Source organism: Hesperophylax consimilis, chromosome 2 (genome assembly GCF_061612785.1).
Source record: "Hesperophylax consimilis isolate HC1 chromosome 2, BYU_Hcon_1.0, whole genome shotgun sequence".
Lineage (NCBI taxonomy): Eukaryota > Metazoa > Arthropoda > Insecta > Trichoptera > Limnephilidae > Hesperophylax > Hesperophylax consimilis.
The window spans coordinates 26,429,044-26,444,368 of record NC_142837.1 but is presented as its reverse complement, the minus strand read 5'-3'; positions in this window follow the sequence as shown (position 1 = coordinate 26,444,368).

Below are 15,325 nucleotides of genomic sequence, written 5' to 3'. Positions count from 1 at the left end.
ACGGAAGGATGGCATGAAGGCAATCTTAAACTGAATATTTCGGTCGTACCGATCAAGTGAATAACGAAGTCACTTTTATTGAAATTAATTTTCTCTACAATGCATCCCATCAATATTCATAAGGATTTGTTAAATTTAAAAACGAAAAAAAACGCATTAGATGTAATATAAGTTAAGTTCTTTGTCAAAAGCGATATAAAAAAAAGATATTTAAAAAAAATAAAAAGGTGTAAGCAAAAGGCGTTTCCTAAAAAATACGATAATATGGGTTGTTGGCCTGATTATGCGGTTTCAGATCGAATACAACTGTGTTGATAATATATAGCGTTTTTAAAAAAGGGCAAAGCTTACGTAACTTGCAATTTAAGCTTTTACTCCAGCTAAAAGATCATTGAGGAGAAAACAAACCAACCAATTCTCGGTACACTTCATGCGGGAGAGTTGAAATCAGTGAACATTTCAGAAGGGTTACCAACATTTTTATATTCGAGATTTTTGAGGCCGACATTACAACGGATTTGTTTCAAATTTATCACTTTAACGTCAAACTTAATTCTTAAAAATTTACAGTGGTTACTTTCATAAAAATGGTAAAATTATTTCAATGAAGGCTTACCAATAATTAAAGACTTCAGTCATTTAAATGTACTTAACTGATAACCCGGTAATTCTTACACTATGCATTATTATACATTAATAAAATTACTAGTCACAGTAAAACTAAATTGAAATAAATAACACACGTTTTTCTATCATTACATTGGCTGAACTTTAACACACATTTTTCATTAATATATGGTAATTTTGGGGGTATGGTAATTTTGCGTTTTACGATCTTTATAAAACGTAATCACAATAAAACGATCGTTATTATCCTAATAAAACGCTACCTTTCCTATACTGTTTTAGGGAAACCACATCCATTATTCGAAGTAAGCATTATCTCATAGATAAACACAATTATCGCTGCCATTAAGTAATTGCCATTAAAACCTTTATTTTTTCCCTTCCCATAAGCTGACCGCAGTTCTCTTTCACATCTCCCTCTGAACCTTCAAAATAGAAAAAATAGGTTGAGAACGTAGTAAAAAAATTCAAAAGTTAATCAACACATTAATTCCAATCGTTGTAGCATGACTAAAACCCTTGTAAAATTATAACAGTTAAAATAATGTTTAATATGATAAATTTTGGCTTATTTAAAAAAGGTTGAAGACTTATCTTTTGTGAATTGTAAAAAAATGCCAAGTTTTTTACAAGGTGCTGTTGAATGTTGATTTTGCTTAGCTAGACACACGAGACGACAAGCCGTTAGTTGAAAAAATAATCATATAAATAACCACATATGGCTGAGAAAGCTTTCATCATTGTCAGCGCTTAAAACAAAAACTTAAAGGAATTTCTAGCGCCAAAAAACAAATTATAAAAATAATGAGAATGGTCAGTGACTGATTTGACATTGCGTTTGAGTCTCACTTAGGCGTTGTACGTTCAATTCCTCGGCTGGCTAAGTCCTCTATCGCGACACAAGCAACATTTTCCGCTCTATGTGGTGGTAGTAGGAGATTTTCAAATATTGTCAGGTTATTCGTAACCCGAGAATATTTGTCTTTCTTTAAAAAATATAAAGAAAGAAAAGAAATGAGTTATGAATTGTGTTTTTTTACCCTTTAACAAGCACACAGATAGGAAACAAAAAAAAGTATAAGCTTTGTGTTTTTCTTTTTACAGAGAACGAAGCTACTAAGGATATACATGTAACGTTTTATTAGCTGCTCAATATATATGGGAGTCGGTAGGCATGTATTCGTAAGGACTTGGTGGATAGGAAACCTCAATCAAATCCTGCAATTGTCCTACCTACCCAATTTTCCCGTCCTAAAATATCACCATGACCGGTATGGTGACCGGATAAATCATCAACATGATAATTCATCACATCTTTAAAAAGTTATAGCAAGTCATGGAAAGTGATTAAACAAAAACTTTATTAACTGGGTTAAGTAGGTTAGGTTAGGTAAGGTTATAATTTTTTTTCATCGTTTTTAATGACTTTATATCACTTTTTAAAAGTGTGTTGAATAGTCACTGTACTGAGTTAGCATGGAACCGACCGGTATAATTGTTGAAAGAAAGCCTTACTTTAGAAGTGACAGTAGGCTCATTGGAGCATGGACCTAAAACGGCCTGGACGGAGCATTTCACGAGCAATTTGAATCCACTGGGTGAGGGGGAAGATGTATGGAAAAAATACAAATAATAGTGAAGCATCCAGAATCTAGCAGACTTGTGGCCCCAACTGCGGCGGAGTCTTAGTTTCATATACTCCAATCCTAGGCTCATCTTACGTTCCATAAGCCCATATTTAAAATATTGCGAAACACTGTGCATCAAGATTAGCGGATGCAAAAAAATTTAATTGACCCATATAATCATAGCAGTTGACCTTGTTTTGGTCTTTCGAATATGTGTCATATAGCTTATCCCAACAGCACCTTCAAACACCAAATACTTCAGAGGAGTCGCAGTTTCACGACACCAATAATTGTAACCTTTGAGGGATTGAAATTGTTTCATATTTATTGAAGACTGAAAAGAAACACGTGTAGCTCGTATGAAATTTCAAACGTTTTATATGAAATACTTGTCGTTATGGTAGTTATTCTGGAGAAAAAAGTGTTAATCTTGATCGCTACCATAAATGGCGTATCGTTGTACATGTTAGGAAAACCACGCAAATGTATAGATTCACTAACCGTGCATATTGAAACTTCTGTAATCGATAAATCATTTATATTTTTGCCATTTCGCAATATCTGCTCGTAATAATTTGCAATTTCATCGGTTGAACTTTTGCTGAATCAAACCCTAATAGATTTTTGATGACTTGAAATCTTCAATTTTCTACACAAAGTTTGTAGTTTAATAACGAATAACACATATTAGATTCGACGCCACAACTCATCGCCTTAGAAAACTTGCATTTGTTGAGATCCGTTAAAGAAAATCAAGGACGATTTACATACATTTGAAAAGAAAATTATTTAAATTGTTGGTTTTCCATCAATTGGTAACATTATATTATGCATATTTTTGTACGATCTCCAAAACCAGGTAGTAATACAGACTTCTAAATTAAGTATTTAGATCAATTTCTGGCAAACACCAAGTTTCTCGTGGGGTTTCCAGCATTAGATATGGAAGACGTTTGAATATTCCCAAAATAATTCCAGGTTTATGTGGTTAAACCCTTTATTTATACTCCCTTCAGTTATATTCCACAGCAGATGTAATAAAAGAGGAAGGGAGGGTGGATAAAAAACTTTACGAATAATAATAATAGGTCGAAGGGATAAAATTTGATACGACTCATTAGGTCATGACCTTAAGAAAAACCCTTAATGAGGCATGGTTGTGTAAACATTTTCGAGAAATACCTTGAGAAATGAAGTCTCGCAGTTAATTTTTCATTAATTTGAAGTACAATAATTCTCTGCCAATATTTTAATTTATAGAATTTATTTTTGTGGTTTGAAAAGTGGCTTTTTTTCTCCCCGCTCAATTAAAATGTGAGTTCATCAATAAAATATATATTTTTCGGGAAATTTGTTTTAATACCTAAATTGACGAATGTTAGTAATTATTTTTCAGCAAAGTTTTAATGGAAGTTTTTATAAACACCTTCAAATGTTGGTGTATGTTTTTGATTTTTCGAAGAAAATTGAATTATCCTGGAGCGTATCACATTCCGATTTTCCGTGGCCTTTGATGTCTACATGAAGGTTTGTTTAATTTTGAATTATGAACTTGTATTTCCGTTAATGTATAGCATATCTTTAGCCGGATTTTTTATTGGATTATCTACACAAGGGCGCAGAAAGAAATCCTAATATAAATAATTTTATTTCTAAATTTCGGTCGGAGTACTGAGAATAGATCAAATGTATTTAAGGGAAGTTCGACTATTTCTGCCTTTAATCCGCCAATTTTTTCGTACATTGTTATTCATAGAAAAACTTTAATAAAATCATAGCAAAGTTACATTGTTAATTGTGGAAACATTACAATAAATTCAAAGCAAAGTGACTTTGTAAATTAAAAAAATATATTTGGATAGAGAAGATACACCTGCGCATCGATAATATTTACGGAACTAGGATTAGATGGATTCGTCGACCTGATAAGACACCGGGTCACTGGTGCCAGGATGTGGCTAATGGAATCCGCCAACACGGTGGTGACCGCATCGTACCAGGCGTCACCCCTGAGTGATCACTGGGCCCAACCTCACTCAGGACACCGCCCTACATAATTATATATTATTCTTAATAGCTTAGTTTAAATTTACTTACAATTCAAAAAAATGTTTTCCTTGCATAATTAAGGATTATTTTTATCATTTTTCATTTTCCAATAAAAAAATATTTTATTACATTCACAAAACTATCATACAATCAAAATGTATAACAATATGGAACGTGTGGGATTGCACTAAACTCCCAACATCCTGGAATAAAAATTATTATTATTGTTATTTTTTACATCAAACAAAATAGGAACTCCACAAATACTAACTAAACAAATGCATAAAAGCACTTAACGAAACAGTAATGCTTTTTGCGATAAAATGTGTTATTTACAAAAATATTAATAAACAAACAATCATATAGAAACTTTCCTACACGTCAAAAATCCGAATTGCTTAAACGCAAATTTGTTTGGCTTTTCTTTTGGTAAGAACGTGATCTAGTAGGCCTTGTCTAAAGCCAGCCACAATCTTTACTAACACGACACAACGACAAAACTTTATAATAATGAATAATTCCGTTTTTGGAAACTATTGTCATCTGCCCGCATTTTAATATGTTGCGACACTCTCTTCAGTAAATCATATGAAAAAACATTAAAACAGTCTAAATTCTGGCCAGACTTTCACCGTACATCAACCGCAAAACCTGTTGAGCATATTTCAAGAAAAGTTACGTGAACAGTAGCAACAATACCAACTTGCCTAGGGATGGGCAACCAGGAATGTCGAATCAAAATTTAAAAAAAATTAATTATTTGCAAATCGCTAGACAAAACAAAACGATATTGCTATAATAACAGAATGTAAGGGTCTATACTTTTTCTTTAATCATAAATTTAATAACTATAATACGTAGAACAGTAGGTAGAGGCATGTATAATATTTTCGCCGACGTAGTTAGTAAATTTACGAAAGAATTTGAGAACCCCACAACATTTACCCAACTGATAATCCAGGGGAGTGATAATGGAAACAATATACCTACTACAAGTTAAAGGCTTCCACCAATTTATCTCCAGGCTAGGTATGAAGCAAGGATGGAAGATAGGCAAACACAACTTTTATCATAATCCTGCAGAAAGGAGTGTTTCCACACCTTAACTTTAGTGGCTGAACAATGCATAAAACTACTATGTGGAAGAAGCCACTACTGAAGGGATCACTAGGACTCTTCAAGGATTACCGGCGATTTTGTTCAGCGGAAACCGAATCTTATATCACAGGCAGGAACATTTATTATCGTTGCAAGTCGGTTATTATTTTGCATGCATGTAAAGGTACAAAAATTTAAAGTATAACTGTAATTCCATTCATAATACATATATATTTATTTCTTGGCGGGTAAATTTAGGCTAATTTGCAATCGATTTGACGGCTTTACCTCGATTACAAGACCGCCCCTGAATAGGGCAAAGTAATCCGGTAATAATCCTAAAGGCTCCAAGTTTATCTTTCGGCAATATTTCATATATTCCATTGCCAGATCAGGTTATGCCCGCAGTGGGGGGAATTTAATATTTCATACTCAAACTATGGCATAAATGTCCAATTTAAATTATGGACAAGAACTTTTCTAACACTGAATTTCGGGGCATGCGTCTTCGCAATTTATTCCGAGTATGGTATAATATATTGTTATAAACACAAACACCAAACTCGATACTAATTTGTTAATTATAATTAACTGGTTATGGTGCTACGTATTGCCGGTTAATTTAAACTTGATTGTATAGAACAGGCACACTTTTGGGAAAGGATAAATAATTAGGTACCTAGTATAGGAATTATTTATTACAATGAGGGATTAAAGGTAAAAGAATGTAAATCTCGTATTTAATAACATTGTAACAGAAAAATCAAATAATATACATGTGTTTTTTGTACGTGAAACCGTACAAGAGTCCCAACCGCTTTCAAACGTTGGGAGCCAGAGAGACTATGGCATCCACAATTGGAGTATAGGCAGTGGGGAAAGGAAGGAGATGGGGGAGAGGAAGGTGGGGAATTACCTGGCTATTCAGATCTGATAACCAAACACGGCCAAAACCGTTTTTTTTGTTTTTTTATTTTTTTTATTTAACAGCAATATAAATTTAAGTAAAAAAGTTAAAATATTATGTAAAATAATGATATAAAGTGATGTAGTTTGTTCTCAGTCCTCCTCGCTAGGTATTCCTGTTCCGAGGCGGACTGTAGTTTGTTGTATTTGTGTTAATCATGATTTACTCATCTTCTAATTTGTTGGTTCCCACAAAATATAAAATAAATTAAGCAAAAAGTATGTTTGTTGTCTGTAGGTCGCGTTGGGGTTACTTCATAAATTTAATGATTTCCTCATCTTCATGTTTAGTTAGCCATAATTTGATGTCTTTTTTAAACTTTTCTATATCCATGGAGTTTTTAATTTCCATAGGAAGCGTTTCAAGCAACGTTTAAATTCTGAATGGTGGTCTTACACCAGGATGATGGTGAGAGTATCTTTTACTCTAGAACGTACCGCAAATATATTATTTATTATTTTAAATGAGTTTTTTGTGAAATAACACAAATTAATCAAATAAAGTTTACTTGCTCACGCCGGGATTTAATGTAATTTAATTTAATTTAATTTATTTATTTATTTAACGCCCAGAGGGCTTTAACATGGTAGGTAGTATAATTTTAATTTGACAGATACTTTGAAACATAAAAAATAAGAATAAAATTACATTTGATAAAAGCTTTGCAACAAGTCATTCAAACACAAGAAACAAAAACAGAAAATTACAGCTATTTGTAGGTTTACATGATGTGTTTAGGAGTATTGTTGAAATAAATGTTTTAAATGATCCACAAAACTTGCCAAGTTGGTATTGAATATGTCAACATCACCCAAGTAATGATTTCCCATGGTGTGAAGTCGTTGTATCGGAGAGTGGGCAATGTAGTTACGCTTATGTGTGCTGCTGTAGAATAATGTATTTTGTCGTGTTGTTACTGTGGGTGTATGTATTTTTATAAGTTGCAGGAGTTCACAACAGTTGAATTTAGAGTTAAGTACTTTGAATAAGAACGTTAAATCATAGATTTGAATCATATGTGTTATTTGAGACCTATGTGTTGTGGTTGCACATGTGTTGTACTCGATGTGAAATATTGACGGGAGTAACAGAGGGGATATACATGTTGGACCCAACAGTTTTATTTCTCAAACGTTATTGAATGATAATCATCTGGAAATATCTGAACTCTGAGATTATTTGTTTAATAAGCAGGACACCCCAAGCTCGCACGGTCAACTAGTGCCTACTAAAATCTACGCCCCCGACATCGTTTCTTTTACAGCGATTATTGATTGATTTAAATGGATCTTTGAAAATATTATTTTTCTCAACAATTATTCGTAAAGATTAACATTTTGCTTGTAAAGGTCCTCTTCATGACATTTAAAAATGTTATGTTCCAATGAGTACCACCACCATACAAAATGCGATTAATTTCTATTATTAAATAATAATATTGTTATTAACCTGTTAACCGGGCGGGACGTATAAATACGTCAAACGTTAACAGTATCGGGTACGAGTAGGACGTATAAATACGTTCTTGAAATATATGTTGCGCCCTGGAACGAGCGGGACGTATATTTCCGAACATATCACACGGAAATTGAGTTTTTAATTTTTACATATTTTAATTTTTTAAACTCAACTTTTCTCTTTTATCTGTGTGATTTTATTTATTGTTCTGTAATTATAACCTTTTTTATATTTTTTTGTAATCTTCATAATTGTTTGTAAATATTCTATTTTTTTAATTCGATGTTTTCACTTTTTTTGATGCATAAATAAAAAAAATAAAAAAAAAATTTCGTCCACAGGGCGTGACGTATTGATACGTCCTAGTGAAGGAGTTCGCGCCCTTTATATGCTGCGTAATTCAAAACTGAACTCCTCGGTTAACAGGTTAATCTTACACATATGGCTTTAGAAGTGTAAAAATCAATAACAATTTATAAAATGTATATATACTAATACTTAGCACTGATAAGCGCTAGGAAATTTAACAAAATTAAGATACCTTTTATTAATTAAACATAAAACCTAATGTTAGGCTATTATTATTCCAAATTCAGCAAAAGTGAATATATTCATATCACGAAAAGCGCTCTCACTAAGCACACGCGGCGCCGAATCATCCAAAGTCCTCAATCTGTGGAACACGTATATTGATACAACGGGCACTTAACATGAAATCGTTTATCCATTGGATTAAGCAAAGAGAATTAAATATTATCCGATCAGAATCTAAAATGGACCTAACCATGATAAAATATGAGTTATACGTATGAGTGCCATGAGCTTATTATCACATTTTCTTCATACAAGTAAATTCCGCCAGTTGTCAAGCGTCACAGAGAAACATTATTTTGTCTTGCTTACTGTTTTTAACATTGCTTTTAGACACTTTTAAAAGTCTTTAATATGTGTCATTGAAACAGTTTTAAAAATAAAATAAAATACCTGACAACATGTAATAGAAATCCCACAAAAGCAAAGCGCCTATTATTCGAGAATTAAACATAAAATTAAGGTTTCCTTTTAGTTGATAAATGATAAAAATAGAAGTTAAGATACAATATCCGGAATATAAACAAAAAACCATTAAAACTATTTTTTTCTTAAGTTCAATATCAAACATGCGAGAAATTTATCTGTTTGAGTAGGTACTATGCTAGCGTCATCTCTGGTTGCGATGCCTATATGTAGGTAAAACTATTTACGCCATGCGAACACAGGTTTGTAATAATGGATAATGAACTTATCATCATGTAAATTGCGAACGTAAATAATACTCGTGGATGAGTTTTATTTTTTTTTCTCTTGTTGTTATGGTGATAAGCAGACATCTTACCTGAGCTAATGGAAGTTGGAAAATCGCGCATCAAATGTATTCTTGGCACGAACGTCACATTTACGATCGTTTCCTCATTAATTACTCTTGTAGTTCTTATAACACTATCGGGCTTCGGATTACTTTACGAACGCATTTTCATGAACTCATTTACAACATGTTTTATTTAATGAACGTTAAATAATAATTTTTTAAATTTTATTCGTCTTCGTACATTTAATTTTCTGCCAAAACAAACTATCTCATTTTAGCAAAATTATTAAATTTAGGCTGAATGATTTTGATGTTTAAACTATTAATATTTGTGAAACTTCATAATTCACTTTTTCACTACAATTTTACATAAGATTTAGATTATATACTTGCTTCTAATATTAGTAGTGTAATGATCAACGCATTTGGTATTGATTCGAGAGGTAGCGCGTTTAAATCCAATAGTTCCTTCGTAAAAGAAAAGGAAGGTAAATGTTACAACAAAAGCGTTTTAATACATTTGAAAATTTGTATTTAACTACTGCGACGTTATCTCATATTCTAACATCTTTGGACGTAATTAATTTTAGAAAATCATAAATACGGAGCGCACCAAGAAATATTCTGGTTTTAAATTTTGATATGGTTTAAATTCCATCAAGTTCTTTATGAAATATGAACAATAAGTCCGTGTTTTATTAGAACATAATTCAATTGTACATATCTTACGTTATTCATTACCATCATGTAATCGTGAAATAACAAAAATAAGTCAAATAAAATTTACATAGGCGTGCCGGGATTTAAACTCGCTACTTGCGGATTGCTAGTCGAAAGCCTTACCCCTCTACCACGGAGGCTTAAAAATATTTATTATTTTTAAATGATACCTTAGTTTATATCATAATTATATACCAATCACAATAACCATTTTACTTGAACCTTCTCCGTCAGAGTGGTACTCGCAGTATCGCCCTGGTGTTAGATCACCATCAATAATCTTAGCTTGAATTGGCTTGAGTCGTGTTTGGTGACCAGATCTGAAGAGTTAGGTACTTTACAACCCTCCTCTTTCAAAAATCATAAATAGGTAGCACATCAAGTAAGATTTTGGTTTTAAATTTTGATATGGTTTAAATTCCACCAAGTTCTTGAATAATAAGTCCGTGTTTTATTAAATCATAACTCAATTGTTTGTAAGGGGTTCAACAAATCCTCAAGATATAACCAAATCAAAAGATTACTCAAATCTAATTATTACTTAACACGTGTCAGAAGCCCAGAGCGTGCCAACTTTGCACTTACGCGCAAATTTTTCTCGAACATTACACGCTCTATGAATTATAGCGATAAACCGAATTCACTGCAATTCACTTAGCAGGATTCATTATTTTAATCTTAACCTGTTTAAAACCAACTGTTTGTAAAAACCATAAAAAAATCAACCTTCCATCTTTTTTTATGTGAATACCGCACCGCGCGAAGAGTCCCAACTGCCCCGAACCATCTAGAGACAGTGGGACTATGGTATCCCCCAATCGGAATATATTGTGGGGCTGAAGGTAGTTGGGAGGGGAAGGATATGTGCAAGAAGAAGTGCGGAGGAGTACCCAGCTATTCAGATACGGTCATTAAACACGGCCAAAGCCATTTCAAGCAACCTTTCAATTCTGAATAGTGGTCTTACACCAGGCCTATACTGGGAGTATCTTCCATTCTGGAACGTGCCGCAAATATAATTTATATACATATATTCTCAAATTATACCTACGTTTATATTTACAAATCACAATCAACATTTTACTTGAACCTCCTCCGTCAAAGTGGAAGACCTCGCAGTATCGCCCTGGTGTATGATCACCATCCAGAATCGTCGCTTGAAATGGCTAGAGTCGTGTTTCTTGATCAGATCTGAATATTAAGGTACTTTCCAACCTTCCTCTTTCCCACTTATTCTCTTCTCCGCTCGTTTCAGCCTCAGAACATACCCCAATTAGGGATGCAATAGTCACATTGGCTATGGACAGTAAAAACTTGTTTTATATTTGTATTCAGTTTCTTTTCACAATCAAAAACGTCTATGAATTGATACGTTAAAGTGATTACAAATTACCCCCTTTCAATCTCTCACAACTCGCGCAAGCGGTTCGTGGGAAACGCGATAAAAATCAAATTTTTGGTCTTGTGTTTATTTTCCTTGAATTACATATTTAAATCATTTCCAAATCACAATCACCTCTACGCTTTACCGCCAACCCTCAACCCCCAACCCGCAATCAATCTTATACCTTCATCAAGCCCCCACTGTTTCGTTAGTGTTTTTCCCCTCATCTTTGGTTTAATTCAAAAAATACATGCGCCAAAGAAGCTCGTTTGATCTTGTTTAGTAACTCTGTATGCAGAACACCTTCAAATATTCTAAAGGAAAATATTATAAATGGACAATCAATTTTATTTTTATATTACGATATTTTTGAATGGGGTATTTTCACTAAGTAAAAAAATCCGTTAAAAATGTGTGGAAGATTAAAAGTTTATTTTCTGATTATAACTATCGTTCTACTAAAAATATCTAATTTTTAATATTTTCATTCAAGTACTGATTTCAAAAATGATCTAAAATCGCACATTCCGAAACGGTTTCCACTAGCTTCAATATCATTATGACATAGAAAACGCCAATGACGGCAAGTCAAGACGGCAGTCACCAACGTAGACAAGCGTTACGTCAACGCCGCCGAAATCACGAATAAAAAAGAACATTTCGTTTTGGCGACACATTCGAAATGGCACATTTTAAAACGTTATAGAAATTGTATTCGTGAATATAAAAATATAATAAATAAACATTAATTTTCTTCGGTGACAATACGCTAATTCTTGAATTCGAGATTCGAATGCTTGGAGGAATAATATTTCAAATACATACATTACAATTAATATATATTATATTCAATATGCATTATAATTCCAGGAGGAAACGAAACGAGAACCATAGCTCAACCTACAGAGAGTTGAGAAGTGATACAAAAGTGAATTCACGATAGTGAAAAAATATAAAGATTTTAAAATGAAATCACTTATTTGAATGTGTAATACAAAATTTACCAAAGTGATAAACAGAGGAGTTCAAAAAATTCAAAAATGGAATCACCCAAGTGTTTAGAATTTTATTTGTTTATTTTATAATTAACGCCTTTCGGTTTTTACATATATAACTCAGTACGGATTGTTTCACAAAATTTGAAGAATTCATCAAACTTAAAAGATGACTTTCGAGTTTTGTGAAGGTTCTAATCAAGTTCTGTTATTATTTCAGTTTTATGAAGCAACTGGTCAATAATGATATAATATTAGAACGTGAATAGAACCTCCACAGAACTTGTAAATCAACTTTGAAATTTGATGAATTGTTCAAATTCTGCGAAATAACCCGTCCTTACGTATAGGAAATATGAGTAAATAACAAAACAAAATTTCTTTTTACGTAATACAATAATGGAAATAAAAAAAATATGTAACCCCATCTATCTTAAGTAACTGACTTGAAAAATAAGGCACACAGTAAATGCTTGTAGGTAGCTGTATAATTAATAAAGTATATTTCAAGTTGAAAAGTTCTAAATAAGAATTGTGTAAATAACATATAGCTGTTATAAACGTGTATAACATCAACTAATACAAAATATAAAATAAGAACATAATAAACGTAAAAAAAAACCAACAGTGAGTCCTGTACTCAATACAATGATTAAAAAAACATAATTATGTATTATGATATTTAACTTGCTTAGTATAAAAATGAGTTATAAGATGTGTATATGCTTAAGGGTATGAATATAATAGGTAAAATACATTACATGACTATATATCACAAGGCCGAGAAACCCTAATTGCCTATGAAATAATGTTAATAAATGCAAAACTTGTAAAACATTTTGAACTCATGAATAAATATATTACAGGTTGTAAGGGTTAATATTTTTTTATTAATACATTCAATAACTATAATACATAGGACAGTAGGTAGAGATATGTATATTTTCGCCGATGCAGTTAAAAATGTACGAAAGTATTTGAGATACCGACAAAATTTACCCAACAGGGGAGTAATAGTGGAACCATGATCAAGGAAGTATACTTGTCCCAGAGAAAGGTCGTAAGTGACGTTCTGTATGTTCTATGGTACCCATAGCAATGACACAAGAGCAAAAACACAAAGGATACTTTTAGTATCGAAATGTACGACAACTTTTGCTCAAAGATGTCACATGTAAACAACACTTCACGCGTACAACAAACTGCCACTGCAGACCGTAAAGAAACCTAATCTGTATTCCTTCAACAAATCATCACTAAATGCCTATTAGAATAGATCACAAGGAAATTGGAGACCTTTAGAACTTGTGATTCTTTATGCATTGCTAATGGTACTGTCCTGTATTTTCACTTTTTATAAAATATGTTATTTCTTTATATATTTTCTAATCGTCGTTTTTTAACCAAGTGGCTAAAAATGCACTCTTTTTCTTCTTTTTTTACACACTTTTATATAAATTTAAACATTCCAAACCTGACAATAAAATTACAATGAAGTTTTTTTGTTCCTTTTTTAGTTTAGCTTAGCTCAGAATATGGTACACCAACAGGTAGTTAGGTTGCTAATTTAAAGCATACAATTAAATTATATATTTAGAAGAAAATAAAAAAAATAATAATTTTTATACCTACTATAGCTAATATTGGTGTTTTTATGTCCTATAGGCACTCAATTGAAAAGGGATCTTCTGTCTTTTTTTGTTTTCATACAAGACGTGTAAAAAAAAATACTGCGTTACAAAATCGATGTGGCATCTAATTAGGTTATCCTTATCTGCAACCGTTTTATTGCAAATTACTAATTTGCTACAGGAAAATTTCTAATTTTTATATAAGGAAGTGATTGAATGTTTCTTCACAAACCAAATAAAAATTGCATAGTTAATTTCATACAAAGAACTGAAAAACAAAGTAGGTAATAATATATCGTTGCATAGAGTATTCATCATTTTAACCTGAATTTTATTACTGTTTAGTAAGTTTTTTTGTGGCAGTTTTAGAACTGACAGGTATTCGCAGTTAGGGCTGATATAGACATGTTAATTTTAGATTTTTTTAAAATAATAAATGCAAAGCACGATAGATTCCTATAAACATAAATAAAACAATGTTGAAAATACGAAAACTTTTTTTAGAGGACAGAACACGAAGCAATTTAATAACTGTTCACGGTTTCCATGTTTTTTTACTAAGCGATGGGATCACAGAATCGTGTTGAATTAATTATTTTACATGACGAATTGAGAAAGTCAGACAAAACAAGAACTTATGTCAGTTAGCAACAATAATTGAGTTCTGGCAATAACAAAATTCCCTCAATACCACGAACACTTGACGTTTTATGGTACTGTTGTTGAAATTAAGCGTTGGTTGACCCAATCAAAATTAAAAACATTCTGATTAATGTATTTAATGTTGGTGTGCCTACAGGCATTGTACACACTTTGATCATTACAGCAAAAATTAACTCACCACACATATAATAATAATAGTTGGATGATTTGTATAGCGCCGTTTTTGTGAAAAATCACCTCAAGGGCGCTGTACAAACTTATAATACATTTCTACAGTGATCTACGTTATTACTTAACTATTTATGGAGATAATATTCAGTACAATACTTACGTGGTAGGTCACTTGAGATTAACACTTAATTAACATTATCTAATTGTTTATTAGCGAAATTTAGATACAGCATTTAGGACTTAATTGGAAAATTGAATATAACTGGACTTTCTCTTGTCTGTGAAACTTATCTCCCGTTTTTCAAAACTATGAAAAATAAATATAATAAGTGAACAAATGTACACATTGATATAACTTTTTAATAGATAAGTTGATAAATACATGACGTTACGAAATCAAAGATTTATAAAAATTTGTCATTACTTCATTACGTTATTTTATGGCATTTAGGTGAGTAAGAGTTACCATAATACCAACCGTGAATACAGGTGAAAGATGGAGAAATAATAGCAAATATTATTTTTATATAATACCCTCATCAACTTCGGTCTTCACAAATTGATCCAAATATATTAAATAACCTAA